General features: G+C 46.5%; 1 long non-coding RNA gene across 1 annotated transcript; it reads left to right on the forward strand.

The window, feature by feature from the left end:
• The first annotated feature begins 10,176 nt into the window (after positions 1-10,176).
• LOC146191775 (uncharacterized) lies at positions 10,177-12,670 on the forward strand. The gene is made up of 4 exons (XR_014706367.1): positions 10,177-10,454; positions 10,535-10,614; positions 11,744-11,930; positions 12,560-12,670. It is a non-coding gene; the product is annotated as an uncharacterized LOC146191775 (long non-coding RNA).
• The last annotated feature ends 7,186 nt before the right edge of the window (positions 12,671-19,856 follow it).

The following is a 19,856-nucleotide window of genomic DNA, read 5'->3' on the forward strand; positions in this document are numbered from 1 at the left end:
TTCCTCTTGTACATACCATCATCATTGTCCCGCGGCGCCGGCTCCGGCACGCGCTTGGGTTCTGTCCATCGGTATAAAACGCCAGATACGGCATTCGTGCCTTGCCGTCTCGACCTTGCCGTCTCGACCTGACCTTCTTCCACAAGTGGTGGAGGTGAGACTTGATCCCCTTGCCGTTTTGTGCCCTGCCTCTCGCTGGAGCTGCGTTCCGGTCGCTGTTTACCGCCTGCCACCATCGTTATGTCTACCGAGAGTACCCACGAATTGGCAGGACCCTCTACCTCGGCTGCACCACCCCCTCCGACTGTGCCCACACGACAACGCGACCAGTCGCTGTTCGCTGGTCGTCGCGATGAAGACGTCGATGACTGGCTGGACACCTATGAGCGCTGCAGTAACTACAACCGGTGGGACGAAGCACTAAAATTTCTGAATGTTTCTTTCTACCTCATTGAGGTCGCCAGAACCTGGTTTATTAACCGCGAACCCCACACCACTAACTGGACCACATTCAAGCAGCAGTTCCGCCAATATTTCGCGGACCCAGCAGTTCGGACTGAGGTCGCGAAGAACAAGCTCGCCTCTGCCCTCCAATGTCCCGATGAGTCGTACGCGTCTTACATAGAGGCCATACTTGCACTTTGCCGGCGTATTAGTCCCACCATGCCGGAACCTGAACGCGTACACCACATCTTGAAAGGAATTAATTCTGTGGCTTATAATACCCTGATTGCCCAGAATCCTTCTACTGTTGACGCCATTATTGCGACCTGCCAACGCAGCGACCAGCTGCAGTCCTCCCGATTGCAGCCTGGCATTGCTACTGGCCCGACCTCTGCTGACCTGGATCTGCGGGCACTGATTCGAGCCATCATGCGGGAGGAGCTCCAAGCCCTCAAGCCTGTCTGTCGACACGGGTGCGATCATTCTTCCGTACTTTCTAATGACGCCGGTCTCCGCAACATCATTAAAGATGAGCTTGCAACCATCACCCGACCTATGGCGTCCGACCCTCCTGCACCCCGCCCAGCATCGACTTACGCGCACGTCGCAGCATCACCCCCTTCTTTTGTTCCGCCGCCCCAACTGGCATCGCCCTACAACCACATCAACGCCGTGACGACGGCTCAGCATACGCCACCCTACTACGCACCTTGGCGCTCCACTCGCCCAATGTGCTACTACTGTGGAATACGAGGACATATATCCCGCTTCTGTCGTCGACGCATTCAGAACGAGCGGCGTGGTTACGACGCCTTCGAAAGTGACGTACCCTCATATTATCAGCGACGACCTATTATTCCCAGCCCACCTCGTCGATCCTCTCCACCGCCGGTATCCTCGTCTGAACCAAGGTGTATCCCGACGCCGGTCCATTCCCCATACCACCGCTCTGTTTCTCCACTTCGACCAGCAACAACTATTCATATCCGTCACTCGGAAAACTAAGCGATGCAGTTTCCGGAGGTGAAACTGCACTGTGCGAAGTTACCAAAAGTCCTCCTCATCGCCCGTACAATATGATTTCCGTTTTAGCTGAAGGATTACCGGTCGAAGCTTTGATTGACACAGGGGCTGCAATTTCTGTTATTCGCGCTGATTTGTGCCACCGTTTGCGGAAAGTAACGACACCATACAATGGACCTCAACTTCGTGGAGCAAATGACGTCCCTCTACATTCTTCAGCAAAGTGTACAGTTCGAATTGTTATAGACGGCGTCCGCCACCATGTGCAGTTTGCTGTGCTTTCACCGTGTGCGCATCAGATGATTTTTGGATGGGATGTTTTGTCGACCGCTTCAGCGTTAATTTCTTGTGGCGACCGTGTCATTCATATGACAGACAGTGATTTTTCATCTGAAATTTCTGAAGGACGTCATTCCCTCATTGCCGCAGTTGATACTGTATTGCCTCCACAGTGCGAAAAGCTTGTTACCGTTGTGTCCGAACACATCACTGACGGGGATGTACTCATCGCACCATCTCATCGTCATCTTGCACGTGGAATTGCCTTCCCATCAAGTCTTGTACGATTCCGCAGCGGCTCAGCGATAGTAGCTGCCACGAACACATCCCGTGAATCCCTCGTGCTGACTAAAGGAACTTCCCTGCCATGCATAGTGGATGCTCCAGAAAATCCTGTGTCTTAAGGTCTTATTTGGAAGCCTTGCTTCGAGGAGGATGCTCAGCGCTTCCTTGCTTATTTTGCCCCGTGTGCAGTTCCTGCATGCTGCTTTGGAGTCTGTTAGGATTATGAGAGACTTGTTCCTACGGTAACCTTCGGCCGCCGCTATAGCTACGGCAGCCTCCTCCCCCTCCGTTACCGTACAGTTTCTTAACGTCGCACTGCTGATTGGTTCCCCCATGTGGTCTACCACTGCTGCCGCGACTCTGAACTTTCTGGTCCTGGGTCCTGCGGTCCCATGGGTATAGGGCCGCGTCTGTGTATACTGTATTTTCCATTGTGGCTAGGTTCCGCTGCACATAGTCTGCCCTGGCCTGCCTTCTAGCGGTGTGGAGGTTGGGATCCATGTTTCTCGGCAGGGGGCTGACATCCAGTGTTTGACGGACCTCGTCTGGAATGATGGCTGTTCTATCTACGATCCCTTCTACGTCGTGTCCTAATCTCTCTAGGAGCTTGCGGCCGGTGACTGTCTGTTGGAGCCTGACTATTTGCGCACTTAGCTGGGCGTCCGTCAGTTCTTCGAATGTGTTGTTTAGGCCCATTTGTAGCAGCTTTTCATTTGATGCGTTTTTTGATAGGTGGAGTGCCGTCTTGTACGCTATTCTTAGCAGCGCCTCCGTCTGTTCTTTGTCTTTCTTGGTCATGCGGTGGTATGGCAACGAGTACGTGACTCTGCTGACTATCAGGATTTTGACGAGCTTGATCGTGTCGCTTTCCTTCATCCCGCTTCTGTTCTGCGATACCCTCTTTATCATGCGACTTACTTGTTCTGTTGACGTCTTGAGTAGACTGATTGTGTGGGTACATATCTTCTGCTTCCTTGGATCCACATGCCTAGGATGCGTATCGTGTCCCTTTCCGGTATATTTTGGCCTTCTAACCTTACTGTCAGGTCCACCCCAGTCGTAAAAGACGACAGAAATTTCTGTAGTACTACAGAAATTTCTATCGCGCTACAGAAATGTTTGATGTTACTACAGATATTTCTGTGGTAACAACAGAACTTTTGTTGTTACGTCAGAATTTTGTGTCATTACGAAAAAACATTGTGTTGTAACAACAGAACGTTGTGTTGTTACGTCAGAGCATTTTGTTGTTGCGACAGAACGTTGCGTTGTTACGTCAAAACTTTGTGTTGTCGCAACAGACAACGCAAAGTTTTGACGTAACGACACAACATTCTGTCTGTTGCGACAACAAAACTTTGTGATGTCGCCGCAGACAACACAATGTTTTGACGTACCATCACAATGTTCTGTCGCAACAACAAAATGTTCTAACGTAACACAACCTTCTGATGTAATTGTCGCGACAACCCAAGGTATGCAGGTAATAGCGGGGTCAGGTAGCGAGGTCACAAGAAAAATTCCATAATGTGTTATGCATTGGCAAGCAATTTTTATTTCGCGCATGTAGAACCGCCCATATTTTTCTTGTCCCAAATAAAACATTAGGTTTTTCTTTGTTGCGTATCAACATGTTTGTTTCAGTTCAAAATACAAAATTCGTAAAAAGACACTGAACAGTGTTACAGACAGTTCCATATAGAGGCTAATTTTTTACCAGCCGTACTTTTTTTTCTGCGCGACTACCTCTCTGCCCTCAGCCGCCTTCGAACAACCTTAAAAGCAACTCATTGTGCCAAAACAGAGCACGGCTTGAGTGTCTATCTGCTGCCGTGCATGCATACCGCTAATTGCGCCATTCACGCGCACGTCAAGTAGCATCACGGGCGATTGCCGGCGCAGTCGCGACCGGAACACTCATGTTTCGTTCCCTGCAGGGATTAGCTTCTCGATTAGTGCGAATAAGTTTCACAGGAACAATCGCAAAGCTACTTCTGTTTTATCTCAATCCTTAAGACAACCGGATGAATAAATCTCTCTCACCTGTGAAATCTGCTTCCAAATTTGTAGCGATCTCTTCGAATGATCTATCCTTGTTCTCACGTCGATGATAAATTCCATCCTTTATGCACTACAAAAGATTTGACTCTTATGGAGCAACCTGATATCACACGTTCTTGGCCAAAAACGAGGGTGGCATATGCTTGCACAAGCAACTTCCCCGCACGTCTCCAGCACTCGCGCGCAGTTCTTGCTGGCTCGCACCCAGCTCGGCGGGACCGACGCTGCAGACACGGCAGATGCACGGGCAGTCTCAGGGAAAAAAGGGGCTTTCTGTATATTTTAGTGCGGTAGAAGGACACGCTAATTTCAGTAGGATAATGGTACGGCGTTTGAAGGGAATTGATTTTCCACTGTAGCCTGCCCACCTACACGCATTAGCTCGCTACAAGGCACCCATTCCTCTGCGGTGGACAACGGGACGAAGAGACACGTTTTGCAAACTACGTTTGGGAGTGCTTGCAGGCAAACCGCCTCTCTGGAGGATCGGATTCGGGAACTGGCCAGCAACCGGTTTCCGCCTCTCTCACGCGCACGTCTCCCCCCCCCCCCCCCTTCCCCTTCCGACCAGATGGCTGGATAGGGCTCTTCGCTGCTAGGAGAGAGGGTGCGTCTTCGCTCCGGCAGAGTGTTCCTTGTATGCGGCAGCCTGTGTGGCGTTTGTGGCGGTGCTGTGCCGCCATTTGATACCTATCCGTATTGGCAAGCTTTGATAAGTTGAGACAATGGGCGGCGGGCATCATGCTATTGTACACTTTCCACGTGACTGACTGATTTTATACCATTATAACCTGCCGTGTCCTTTCTTTCGTATGTCCCTTCTTTTATTTCCAATCCCTGTCTTCTCGCTGTCCTTTCTATCCCTTACCGCAGCTCGGGCGCCGCTGCATTTGATGGCAGATACCGCGGCTGGCAAAAGTCGATTTGTTTTTGTACTATTAAATAGTTAACTACGGCCTCGCGACAGGCAATGCGTGTGATGGTTACATGCGGCGCTGTGGAAACGTTGAACCGCTTGCTCCTTCACCTTACCGTGTTCGTCGAACCACGCTGATGTTAAAATTAGGACATTTTCGCTCGAATTTACTGTCTGGACCCTGCTCTGTCTGTTTTGACTTAAAATGATTCGATATTGCATCTTTATATCGGTTCAGAGCCTCAGATTTGATTGGACTTCGCGACTGCGCTGTCAGACACTTTCTTTATGGCCAAATAATAAAACGATGTATTGATATGAAGAAGTCAATTAGGATTAAGGTGTAATGAATGATCGTCGAAGATTTGAGCACTCGGCGAAAGCGAACCATGATCGATAGGGCAGCAGAAACGGCACTAAATTTGACTAACATCATCATCCGTCACGCAACGAGACGCTGCCGGTTGAGGCAGCAGACCTCGGCATTCTGAAAGAAAAAATTAAACTACTCGCTACGAGAAACAACTAGCATGCAAGAGACAAGACAGCATGCAAGGAAGATAGACCACTCATAGGCAGCGCCTAGCACCACATATCTAGTAACGAAATTACATCCCTAAACAGCACGAAGCAAAATTACACTATGGATTCGTATTAAATTAGCGTTAAGTGCACGTACGCGATGCATTTCAACCTTACCCACGCGGCGTGAAAATGTAACACTCAGTCGAGCACGGAGGGCGTCTTAATCGCTTTATCTCTATCTGCGAGCCATCCCTAACTCTCATACGCGCTCACGTCCAAAGGCCATTTGCGACATTTGCGAACAATGCTAGGCGAACTCATAGAAGAGCGCGTTTAGCCTCTTGTATGAGAAACTGTTCGGCGGCACAGCTCAATGGATCCATAAACCATCAATACCAAGGACCACAACTGCATGCAGTGCACGTGCAGCGGTGGCTGTGTGCGCACCCATCGCTGCATCCCTCGCGCGTTTACAATATTTGCTTAGAAGAGGCAGCTCAAATAGGAAAAAAAAAAAAAATAAGCCACCGGCATTCCAAGCCACGTTTACTGCTGGCAGGGAGGTACGAGACAGGACTGCAAGACAGCAAGGCGACACGGTCGTCTGCGGGACACTCTGAAGAAAATAAAGACCTTTTAAGCGGTGCATCAAAGTAAAAAAAGAAAAAAAAGTCGGCTTGTTCAAACGAAGCCATCAGAAGAAGACCCAAAATGCGCCGACTAAAACCTGATCGCTTATTCCGCATAGGGCAAAATTTGAAGGATAAAAGGTGGCTGAAAAGAGCAAAAAAGGAGAAAAACTTTAAAAGGAGCCAGATGGCCAAAAGCCTGTACAGACACGGTGATCAATGGCACAAGATACCCGCCGACCCTACACTCTAGGCCTGCTCAAAACGAGCGTCGACGGCGGCACTAAGCAAAAGACGCTGCCGGCCGAGTGAAGGCTGGGGAACGTGACAAACGAGGTAGGGACATGGAAGGGGACTGATGGCCCCAGAAAGGAAAGGAAAAGGATAGTTGCGGGGCGGCAAAGCTGTTTTCTGCTGTGTATTTTCTTTACCTGGGCACCCCCACAAAGGTGAGTGGGGTTAAACGACAAGAAGCGTTACTGGTAAAGTGGGCAGTAGAAAAACTGGCCGGAGCTCGAGCGAACTAGGCTGAAGATAAAAAAAAAAGCGAAATAAAGATGGAAGAAGAGAAAACGAGAGTTACAACTAAGGCATGGAAGAAATCAAATTTCCAGATATATAAAGTCGCTGTGAGCAAGGTTGATGAAATGTTCGCTACACTATGTAGAAGTTCTGCTGTGCCTTCATCATGGTCGCCCAGAGAATGAATCTTGGGACACGCGTAGCCCATGAGAAAAAAAAAATGTTGTTGAACAAACGATCGCCCAACAAGGTCAAGGCAACGTGTGATGAAAATTCAGCCTCAGGCAATAACTTAACTTATTGCTTTTCTCGGGTACCCTTAGGCGAAATAGATCGTTCATGTGCCTCGTAATACAGCTCCCCCATTATAAGATTGCCATAGCTTACAGTTACGCTGTTGATCACATTCAGGCCACAGTTAGTCAAAGGGCTCTGATGTGTCGGGGGCAGTGGTCTAGCGGAATTTGATATAAATTTACCTTCCTGTAAAGACCTTTGTGACAGTCCTGCCCCAGGAAGAGAATTATCACTCCGGTTTGTTTTTTGATTGAGTCATTCGCATAGCCCACAAAAGTAGGAATGGTGCGGCTTCCGAAGTACTGCAGAATCAATTGTTGCAAGAAAGAGGGTTTTAAAGAATATACATGACGGCGAAAAAAACAGACTGCAAAAGAATTATGAACTTTTTAACAAAAAAGTAAATTACAAAATACAGAATACAAACTCTTTCGTTGACGCACTTCACTCGAAAGGATCGCAGTTTCTCAACACTTCGCTGGCGCAGTGCACACTTTCAACTAGTTATTAAGGTCACACTATCGCCACTGTAGACGCTACGCGCGACGCTCAAAAACACCACACGCTAAACAAAAAAAAAAAAAAGAAAAAAAAAAAAACCTAAACAGCACCGGGTGCAGAGGGAGGGAGTCCGATTCCTCTGGACGCGCACATGCTCACGGCTGGCGGATTGCCTCAGACGAACATCGCGATCGAGATCTAATGTCGAGATAACCGATGCGCGTGATAAAAGGATGGCTGCTACTAGGCGGGAACTAGCGTCGAAATAAATAAGACGGACGCTAACTCATAGTCTTAACGAATTTCTTTTCGGTCTCAGTCACACTAGAAATAATAAGGCGATAGCATTTGTTTTCCACATTCCCAGTCGTCAATTTAAACTTCGATGGATTTAATTGCAGCATGACCTGAAGAGGGACCTCCTAAGCACAGCAATACTGAGACCCTTTTTGACAATTTAAGAGTTAGCAGAAGAAAGAAAGAAGGAAAGAAAGAAAGAAGGAAAGAAAGAAAGAAAGAAAAAGCCTCTTCCTTTTCGATTTCAATGAGGTATAAAGCTTATAATATTGCATACCAGCATCTTGTAGGTACTGCGGAAGCAGGATAAAGTAGGCTGTAAAAATTCGATTTCCTTTTATTTACAGATGAAACGATTCGCTTCCTTAAGACTAGCAAGTAAAAATCATTACGCCGGAAATCACTAAGAGTCCTGGCAGGCTGTGGTGGTCAATGACCTCCTGTCGTTAAAGGTCAGCACTAAATCATTGCGGACTTGATCGGTACAGAAGCCGATGCATACGCCTTCTCTTCTATGCACACTCCCCTAGGCTAATTCCCTCACTGTAGACCACAGGTAAATGACGCAAACATCGATATTTGTAGCCGTTGAGACTGTTTTTATCCCGGCGTTGTGTAGACATAATTTCGTGCATGTTGTTGAATGACCTTCTAGTGCACTGCGATGAGTTTCGGTGAGCAGGTTTTTTTCCTTTATTTTTCGCGCATGTTGAATTCTGCTGGGATACTTTTTGGGAATCGTTCTGAGCTCCCGTGAATGTAGGTTCCGACCACTTTGAATCATAACCGGGTGTTTTCTCCAGTTCATCTTGCTCTCTTGTCAAATTCGTTTGCCTCTACATCACGATGTTGTACGCTGAATTCGAAGTGTTTGATATTGTTAAAAAAGCACACTACGAAGTTTTACCTCAAAATCTTGGTCAAAGAGAACAACCCGGCTCCTTTTACCAAAATGTTAAATTGAGGAAACTTCCCGCATAAAAATATCGATTGAAGCGTCGGTATGTTGGAAGTAAGGTTCCACTAGAATGGTGAGTAGCAGCTTTCGCCAGTTATGAGATGAAAGTGTACATCACGAACGATGAGAAAAACGTTTGGAGACGAATGTGCGCTAGCACCACAGGCGATAACATAACGTTTGCGTACAAGTGCTGCAAAGGCGTGGCTGAATTTCATGTATATCTGAGCTGTGCACCTGTCATTCCGAAGGTTTAGTGACGCCCTTCACCGCAATACCAGCGGCAGAATTTACAAGCTCCTGATAGTAGATACGTGCTGCCCAAAAAGTGAAACTGGCCTCCGAAAACTTAATCGTGTGACGGAGGCCGCTGCTAAACACGAGAAAAAACGTGACAGTGCAGCATGTAGTTACCTGTGGTGCTTCGCGTACTTAAGGACGCCGCATCGAATTTGGTCTTTACAATTGCATTATGCCCCTGCTCTTCAGCGGCTGTGTGTATGTGGATGTTACGCGAACAAAAATGAACCCTCGTCTGGAAAAAGGCAGAATTCCCTGAAATGCACGCGCAGTAAAATTGACAGTAGTTAGAAAAATCACGTGATTAAATGAAGGTATCGAGTGAGTCAAGCGAAATGACCGCATGAATTTGTGCTTTACAAAAGGATGGCTGAGCATGCACGGCTCAATGATTTAAGGCAACACAGGTGTATGTTACCGACAAACATCAATTTTTACTTTCTCATTTTGCTTGCCTAACTATTTTCAACTGCCTAAAATATGGTGATTTGTTTACTTGGCGATGCATCATGATTGCAATAGCAAAAAGAAGCCCAATTAAGACCTTCCAAATAGGGCTCATTCACGATGTGATATTTAAAGATCCCGATAAAAGTGAATTGCGTATTCAGAAGCGAAGCTTGGCCTTTTCCACAATTCTTTCGTGCTCCTTACGATAATTAAAGTACAATTTTACCTCCATTCGCGCTGGAAGGAAATATTCTCGAATGTGTCACAGTTCACCAGCGCTAGCTAAGTTGGTATGGGCCGCCAGTAGAGCCGCCGCCGCCGCTCTCGAATCCGACCATGAGAGAGCCTGTTGCGCCCGTGCCCGGCTCCCATTGTCACAAGCCCGGGGGAGGCTTCCCTGTCTTTTTCTTCTGTTGCTGGGAATGCAAGGCGGCCATTTCCGCTTCACCCTTCATAGCTCTCTCTCCCTCTCCACGAAAAACCAGTTGGCCAAGAAGAATGCCGCGTTGGCGGCAGCGGGACGCGAGCGACCATCTGCATTCTCTTCTTTCTCCTCCCCTCTTCCTTCTCCCAATATCCGCACGGTTACAGTGTCGGTGTCGTTTCCACCGGCAGTCCAAAGCACCCCCCCCCCCTCCCCCTTCCTCCCTTTTTTGTTTCTTTCTCCGCTTCCTTCTCGTCCACTCAAGTTGGCAAGATGCCGCGTTGTTCGTCTCGCGGATCACGTCAGTGCTGCCCATGCAGTCGTCTTTCTCCTTCGGTGACTTTATGCTGATCTGCGACGTTTCTGTTCGTACTCATTTAACACGAGAACGAGCACAAGTGCTATATCATCTGAGAAGCCACAGTGCGAAAGTCCTCACCGCGGGACATTGGAAACTTCGACAGAACGATATTGAAGATTTTGGGAAGGCGAAGAAAATCCGCGCGGCGCCCACCACATTGCACATATATTTTGATATTACAGGTAAGCGTCTCTTTGCTACGATGTGTTTTGAATTGTATTCTGAAGCGAGAAATGAATCGTAACGCTGCACTTAACCGCAGACGAAGAAATGGAGGGATGGAGCAGAGAGATTAGCAGGCTGAACCGGAAACGCCATGACGAGCCTGATGCGCGGAAGAAGGTACGTAATGTGATGTTTGTCTTTCTTTTCTACTTTTAGTAGCAACGATGACGGATGAAGTTTCTAAACCCTCACTCTTACCCTAAGCAACCACCTTGATCTTGAGCACTGCCTCTAGCCTCCTAGCATGAAAAGCACAAAGGCGCCAGACTACAGTTCGCGAGCAGCAGCCAAGTACGGGCCTTATTAGTCTTGCCTGGAGAACTCGAGCTGTGCTGTGTGTCGCAAAATATTGCCGCCAACCTTTCAGATCTTCAATGATAACGCCTTGTAGAGCACGGATCGATTCTGTATTTGTGTTCATGCTTATCGCGAAACGCGCTTCTTTGGCTGAGCTACATGTACGCGAAAACTCACGCGAACGCGACGACGACACACATCGCGCGAAGCCTTCGCGCGAACAGAAATGCATGTGTTGATTGGCTCGTCGCTCCGACCTGCCGAAATAGAGAATTTTGCTGCTTCCTCGCAATCGCATCCACAATCAGCTAACAGCATGAACGCGAAGCGTACGTTACTGCCGTTCATTTCGTACGCGCGCTCTCTCTCTCTCTCTCATTTTTTTTTTTCTGCGGTGTTGCATCGTGATTGTGCATTTCCGCGTAAATTTCTCGCTTTGTACGAACAATGGTGAATGGGCAAGTATTCTACGAATGTATAATCGCAACAAAAAAAAAATGAAAGGTCAAGTTGCTATACTCTTATAGCGCAAGTGTAAATCCATTTTATTGCATGCTATCGCAAAACACTTCAATTCTTGCAATTGTAACTTGCATATGCAAAAGAACGGAAATCTGAGCTAGTTGGTGCATTGCAAGATCAAAAAACAGCGCGGCTACTTGGGACAAACAGAGAAGGGAGAATAACGGACAAGCGCTTGCATATGCAAATAGTTTGCGGTGTACTATACCAGTAACACAGAGCGTCGTCGCCGTTTCGCGTTTCCGTCGATTCACGATTAAAGTACATTCTAAATAACTTGTACTTGGTTGCTTCAAACTTTATTCAGTCAAGTGCTTTTGTCTCTTCAACAACTATAACAAAATGTGTGCTTCTTTTGAATGATGCATAGTCTTATTTATTTAAAGAATCAGCCGCATCAATTACATTTACTTTTGTGTTTTTACAGGTCCACCTTGGCCATGGAAATTGTATGAACCAATTCAGTCTCCGATCGGATTCCGACTTCTGCAAGCTGATGTCCGTTTACCTGGGGGGGACTGAAGTACAAGGAGCGTGACAGGAAGCCTTTGTAGCGGAGCCATCTCAAAAGTGTTCCCTCCACCTTACCCTTTTGGAGTGGCATCAGTTGTCAGGTAAACGAAAACATCTTTCCGTGAACTACAGAAGAGATTTCATTTGGTTTTGTGGTGGCTGTATACAATATAATTGGAATTGTATTGTTTTTGGTATTTCAGAAACTGAAGCTGGTGATGGTTTAACTGTGGATATCAACAAGCTGCAAACCATGATGCTTAAGGAGCATGGCTGCTGTTTGAAATACAGTGCCGGGGAAGGCTGATGAGATCACACAAAACGGTTTTATCATTATCAATGGATGACTGGCTCAATGTGCGTGTTAGTTGTTAGGCACCAACAATTATGCTAGCAGTTTTGAGTCACTTTCATAGCTGAACTGGGCCAGCACGAAAAAAAAAAGCCATATTTGCTGCAAAATTTAACAACACTAAACAACATGTGTTGCTTGTTTCGAAATGTACACAGCAGTTGCTTGAGCACGGTCAGAGCAGTAGTTGTATTTCAGCATGCTAACCCTAGCAATGTTTTATTTTATGCTAAACAGTATTTCAGTAGTAAATCAATGCTTCCAGTTGAGCAATAATTTTCTGGAAAATATGTAAAGTTTTCATCCAAATTGTGATTTTGTCGTTTTTGCAAAATCGAATGAATAATTGATTAGAAAATAATGATTTTATTTGTGCAGACACCTGGCTATTGCTGAAGGAGGTGAGTTGCAGTGAAGATGTGGTCAAGCGCTACAAGATGATGCCGCAGTACCTGGTACAGAAATGTCTCTACCTTTTTCTCTAGGATAAGATTTACAGTCTTTTCCTTCAGGTGGGTGACAGAGTAATGTATGCACAGGAATTTTTTATTTTGCAGCGGCGTTATGCTTGCTTTCAAGGTGTAGCTAATCAGCGGGTGTCACAGGTTGCTCAGTTCTCTAACATAAAAGCTTATAGGCTTATAGTAGGCAATAAAAGCTATTGCAATTTCAGGAGATTTTCCTAGCAGAGAAAGATTTGCATGGGCCGCAGTTATAAGAGCATTACATACTGGCTGTCCTGAGGATATGTGTGTGCAATAATGGTTAGGCAAAACACGTATAATCTTTCAGTCATTTTCAATGAGCTTTGTTAAACTCTTTAAACATTTATTTATTGCTCGATATAAATGCTTACTACTTTGGCATTCTACCACTTACGTTAGAGTTGTGGGCTTTATGTAGGAGAGACGGGCTATGATTTGATAAAATGGTAATACAAAAATGACCTAGTGCTGTCCATGTCCAGTCCACATAATGAGCACAATGAGGTTTAAAATATTCTTGTGCCTGTCACTACAACATTCTCCATTGCCAATGTCTATAGAAAACCACAAAATCATTCTTTAATTTTTCAGTTACCTTCAAAATAACCAGCATCAATTTTTCATCGAAACCACTTTTTTTGTTTAAAAATGCATTTTAAATAGATGTTTAATTGAAATCTGCATCTTTTTGTCATTCAGGTGTTCCCGTTCAAGCGCCTTTTGGAAATACAGCTTTATGGATTCCAAATAAAGGTGGCTTCTCACAGGTGTTGTATCGCATGTCTTCGGCATGCTTACGCACTTTTTTTGTGCAGAGCTGCCAGGTCTACATGCCTGCAAAATAGCCCAATTAATGACTATGATCCCATGAGACTAATTTTTCCCACTTGGCTGTGGTTGCATTTTGCACGTGTGAATATTCTCACAATAGGAGAGAAGAAAGTCACAACAGCATGTGAAATGAACATGCGCCCTCGGACTACAGAACATCAGAGTACGGAATGTCAGATTGCGGGACATCAGAATGCATGCCGTCACAGTATAGGACAATAGACTGCAAAAGGTCAAAATACAGAACTACAGACAACGAACGTCACAGTACGGAACTACAGACTGAACGTCACAATATAGAACTACAGACAATGAACGTCACAGTATAGAACTGCAGACAATGAACGTCACAATATAGAACTACAGACAATGAACGTCACAATATAGAACTACAGACAGTGAACGTCACAATACAGAACTACAGACAATGAACGTCACAATACAAAACCACAAACAATGAACGTCAGACTACAGGTCAAAAATACGACAAGGCTACAGACCATCAGAAATTTTCTGTTGTCTTTTTCGACTGGGACCTTGGTGGGGTTGGACCCTACCCTAAGAAGTTCCGACTTCTCCGTGGCACAGGTTAGGCCTCTTTCTCTCACGTACTCTTCTACACATGTTGCTGCTTCCTGCAGTCTCTCTTGCTTTTGTCCTAGCGAGCCTCGATTCGTCCAGACCGTAATGCCGTCGGCGTAAATTGCGTGCTGGATGCCATCGATCTTGCTGAGTTTTCTGGCCAGTCCGATCATCGCAATGTTGAAGAGCACTGGTGAGATTACGGATCCTTGCGGCGTGCCCTTTCGTGGGGTGGTGAAGGTGTCGCTTCGCAGGTCTCCCAACCCTACTGTCGCTGTGCGTTCTGATAGGAAGGATCTTACGTAGTCGTGGGTCCTCCTTCCGCAATTGGCGTTGTTTAGGCCTTCCATGATGGCTTCGTGGCTAACATCGTCGAAGGCCCCTTTGATGTCCAGGGCCATGATAATGTTTTCGCCAGTTCTGGGTGCCGTGTCTATGATTTCTTCCTTGATCTGCAGTAGGACGTCTTGCGTTGACAGGTTCGCCCGGAAGCCGAACATGCTGTGCGGGTACTGCTCCTCGGCCTCTAGATATTGTTGGATTCGCCTGGTGACTATTCTCTCATACAATTTTCCAAGGCACGACGTGAGGGAAATGGGTCTCAGGCTCTCTATCTGAAGCTTCTTGCCGGGTTTGGGTATCATAACCACGACAGCGTGCTTCCACTCCTTCGGGACCATCCCCTCTGCCCACAGCATGTTGAGGTACACCGTGAGCTGGTCGATTGCCTCGTCGCTGAGGTTGCGAATCAAGGCGTTCTTGATCTTGTCTGCGCCGGCTGCTGTATTTCGTGTTGTCGCGCTTATCGCCGCCTGGACTTCCTCTCTCGTGATCGGCCTGTCCATTGCAGGATTGTTCGCCCCTTGGTACTCCCCGTCGTAGCCCTGGGGGTTGTCCTTTCCGTAGCATTTGATGCGGACTGCTTCTAGCAGTTCTTCGTCGGTTCCGTCGTACTGGTGGACCAATTTCTGAATTGCCTTGCCACTTTCTGTTTGTCTTGGTTGGGTCCATGAGGGCCTTTAGTATGCGCCACATGTTGGCCGTGCTGAACGTGCCGTTCAGTGAGCTGCTGAACTGCTGCCATCCCTGCCTGGCCAGTTGTGTTGCGTACTCCTCTGCCTTTATCGTGATTTCCGCGATCCTCTTTTTGAGTTTTTTATTTACCTTTTGCTTTTTCCAGCGTTTGGTGAGCCCGCGTCTTGCCTCCCATAGCCCGAGCAGCCGCCTGTCCACCTCCGGTACTTGTTCTGTTCTATCTATTTCTTTCGTATAGAGTTCTTGTATTTGTTTCAGTTGTTGGCCCCACTCCTCCACGGAAGTGATTTCCCCTTTTAGTTGTTCGCAGTGTTTGCGGAAGGCGTCTCCGTTGGTAAGGTGGGCCGTTCCGATCTTCTTCTTTACGTTGGCTGCTTCCCTGACGAAGAATCGTGTGGGTAGCTGGTCAATTTCCGCGTCAGGTGGCGAAACTTCACAGAGCCCATGTAGACTGCGTCCACACTCGACGTCTGCTCCACCTGGCTCCATTAACCTACAGCTAATTTTTTCGTTTACAACGCCAACGCCGGAGGCCGACGCCTTATTTTCTGGTGAACGGGACCTTTAATATTTCTTTTCGTACGGCCTGCGTGTAGTGCGACTTTCACATTGAGAGCGAACAATCATGAGTATGGCGCTGGCAGGTGGTAGCTGGCAGGTGAGATGGCCGAACACCAATTTTATGTAGGGTTGCATGTCATTACGTTAAATAATAATAATAATAATAATAATAATAATAATAATAATAATAATAATAATAATAATAATAATAATAATAATAATAATAATTGGTTCACAGGAATAGAAAGGCGCAGTATTTGTCACACTTGCTCTGTGGACACCTGAACCGCGCCGTTAGGGAAGGGAGGAAGGTGGGAGTGAAAGTAGAAAGAGAAAGAGGAGCCGTATGGAGGGCTACGGAGTAATTTCGACCACCTAGGAATCTTCATGCTCTGACATCGAACAGCACACGGAAGCCCCTTTGTTTCGTCTCCATCGAAACGCAGCCGCCATAGTCGGGTTCGAACCCGGTTACTCCGGCACAGTAGTCGGGCGTCTTACCACTGCACCACCCCGGCGGGGCGTTACGTTTGGCAGAAGCTGCCAACTCGGGTCTTTCCTTTCGCCAGGGAGAGTGACATCGTAATCAGCTTGCCAGGACCGTTGCATTCATCAAATCAGTTGGATCATACCAGTTGCAAAACACCGCTTCAAGAAGTGACTAGTTTTTGCATGCATTTTTCGCGTGTCTATGAGAGAGAGAGAGAGAGAGAGAGAGAGAGAGAGAGAGAGAGAGAGAGAGAGAGAGAGAGAGAGAGAGAGAGAGAAAACTTTTAATGAGCATATAATCAGTAAAAATTCGCAGGAGCTGGGTGGTCGGTGCCCCTAGTCCAGGGCTCCGCTGGCAGCAGCTGACTTGCGGACTAGCTGGATAATCCAGGCTTGCTGGTCCAGGTTGTCGCTGGTCAGGGCCGCCTCCCACTGCTCGTGTGTCGGGCATGGCACTATTAACGTTGGGTCAGGTTTGTCCTGGCATTCCCAAGAGATGTGATAGAGTGTGGGGCTTGCACCGCACCAAGGACAGTAACTCGTGTATTTTGTTGGGCTTATCTTATTTAAAATTTGAAGATTAGGGAATGTGTTTGTTTGTATTTTTCTCCAGTCTATAGCGTCCGAGGAAGGAAGTTGTTTGTGTGGTGGTGAGAAAATTCTTCTTTCTAACCGTAGGTGTTCCAGCCTGTCGCCGTAGGGTCCTAGGAGAGGGGTGAGGTAGGGATGGGGATCCGCCCGGTTTGTGAGAGCTCGGGCTAGATCATTCGCTACCTCATTTCCTTCTAGGCCTTCGTGTCCAGGTGTCCATGTAATTGTGTGCGTCTGGGAGATGGAACGTAATATTGCACACGCTCTTTTGTGAGGTTTTCCGGCCAGGTAGTCCCTGCAGACTGGTTGGGAGTCCGTCACTACGTGTGATGACTTCTTTTGGTTGTCTTGTGTTTTTATGGTGATGGCTATTGCCAGTGATTCCGCTTCCGCAGGATCCTTGGCATAAATTGAAGCCTGAATAATTGGCCTCTTCTTGTGGTCAACTGCAGCTATTGTGAACTTGCCAGGTTCGCCGTAAGCCCCTGTTGTTGGGCCATCTAGAAGCGGTAATAGCAGTTTTCTGCTATTGCCTTGCTTGCCTTTTAGAAATCATTTTTTTTCTTCTTTTCGTCCTCTCTTAACTCGACTGCTGTTATTAAGACCTTTGATGCTTTGATGTGGTTGCACATTTCTCAACAATCCGAAAGTTTGCAACTTAGTCTCCGTCTCCTATCGGGTAGTATCGGGTGTCTATTAATCTTCTTTTCCATCTTACTTAACTCTAAGGCTGTTATCTCTAAGACTTATCGATACTGCTAGTCTTCAGCTAATTTTGTTTTCCATGCAAGTCTCGCATTTATCAACTATCATAAAGTTTCCAACTTAGACGCAGTTTCCTCTGTGGCCGTGGGTGCCATCACCAGCTATTCGTATACACCTGTGTCTTGACCAATACAAACCGCCTGTTTTTTTGTAGAGGGGTCCTGTGGGAGGTTCGCCACTGGTAGTAATGATTCACTTTTGGCATTCACGTTGCTCTTAGGTCACGCAGTCACGTTCATATGGCTTGGCTTAAGCTGGCTTTATATATACATGGGCTCGTAGCCTGCGCTATCGCATCATACTCTTAAATGCAGAGCTTACGTGTCTCGTGTAATATTTTAGGCATTCCTTCGAACATTCGCTTTGCAATACTTCTCGTTTGTACATCTTTTTGAACACTCTTGCGTTTCGAGAATCTGTGATCTCATATGAGCGAATTTGTAGCATGCAGTGGCGAATCTTGCGCGAGGCTTCTTTAGTCGACCTTGTTTATCTTTTGAATTATTAATGACTGAATCTTGAGCCGACGGCAGGCAATATGTTCAAGAAAGAATGTCGGTCTAATGTTTTTTTATTATCAACTGAATAAGAGAAGCACAAGGACAGAATGTTGTTATGACATCGAATTGGCAAGAGATTCCCAAAACGTTACATTCGCCATTAAAAAATACGATGGTTTGACTCATGCAGTCATGGTACAACGTTAACTAGAGCAGTACGTAGCCAAAGCATCCGAATATCTCCTCTTGATTCACATTGAAACACCTTTTTATCTATGTTTGTTGGTGAGTCCAGTCGGCCATTGCACGTTGGAGAATTGAAGTTTCGAAAGGGGCGAACGCAATTTTTGGAATGGGTAACCCAAATATATTTTTTTAGGAGCGGGGGGGGGGGGGGGGGGGACTTTATTGGTCAAGCTGTCTCTCATCTTTAACGCACATCAACAGGGCAGTGCGATAAGCCCGACTGCTCAAGGGCTGTGTTGGTGAAGCGACAGCATGCAAAGCACAGCGCAAGAGCGGCAGTGAAGCAGGCGGGGTGATTGACAGCCGTGACACGATAGATTCGTTAAATCTACCGCCGCTATCTCAGCATGCAGCTAATAACTTCGTCTGTTTTAGGTATTTCAGGATATTGAAACGTTGTTAAACTTGTGGATCCAGCACCTGACCGGCTCAGGTTCATCAAAAGCAAAAAAGCATTCAAAGAATTTCGCAGACGCTAGATCAGTGAAATGTTCAACCTGGTTCTTGCTTGAATATTGTATATTTGAGTTCAGAACAGAGGCAATAGCTACAAAATTCTGTACTCGCCTCCCAAAAGGAAACCATGGAATTAAATACGCTTCAAATCTTTGTTCTCACAGAAATTGGCAGAGTCCTAACGTAATATTCGTGGTTCAGTTTGATCTTGTAATGCCGTGCTTTTAGACAAAAACTGTTTGCATTAGGGGCACTTTTCCACTCGTAATTAGTTTGCTAATAGTGGATGATACTAATTTCTTTGCTGTTCTAAGAATCTGTTAAGGGAGGACGCAACAGCACAATACGTCTTGCAGTAATGTGATAGAGTCAGCGATGGTACCCTGCCTTGCTGCCAGTGGACTTAAACAAGACACGCATTCATCAAGATTAGGACCACGCGATAGTTTACGGCCACTAAGCATGTTGTTCCTATCCTAGTGAAGTGAGCAAGCAAATGTAAGATGGCTAACGAGTTGAGTTCAGGCTTCCACAAAAAAAAAAAGAAAAAAAAAAGACCCTACAAACTCACCGATTCTGGGACATGGCGTTTAACGCATGCAAGTATAGGGGTCAGCGCCACGTAGTCTTTTTCTGTAAGTGCAAAAAAAAAAAAATAGAACAGAAAAAAGAGAGATCACAGTCGTTGGTACACTGCCGCTTATCTGCTTGCTATTTTGTTGCATTTGAAATAACGATAATACCGGCCGACGTGTCAGTGTTGCAGCAAGGACACTTCAATATTGGCTTGTGCCTGGGACCAGAAAAGTAACCCACGAGCTCAGGCATAGCAGCTGTTTTGTTGAGGGCGACTAAGATTAAAAAGACAAGTGACATTTGGTGTGCACCTACGGGTGCCAAATAAATATACGGTGAATGTCTTCTCAGCTATTCTAAGTATACGCTTAACCACGCGTTCGAGTACACAGCTATAGCTGGTTGTCTGAATCCACAAAAGGCGAGCGAATCTTTGTTTACCGATGGTTAAAAGCGGCAGTCACTCAAATGTATGCTAAGGACTGCTCTAGGAAATCAGTGCAAGAGGTAGTTTAATCAAGAGGGGGTCTTGCTCGCGTGTATCGGATGAAATGCATG

Source organism: Amblyomma maculatum, chromosome 4 (genome assembly GCF_055883805.1).
Source record: "Amblyomma maculatum isolate TAMU_Amacu chromosome 4, ASM5588380v1, whole genome shotgun sequence".
NCBI classification, from domain to species: Eukaryota; Metazoa; Arthropoda; class Arachnida; order Ixodida; family Ixodidae; genus Amblyomma; species Amblyomma maculatum.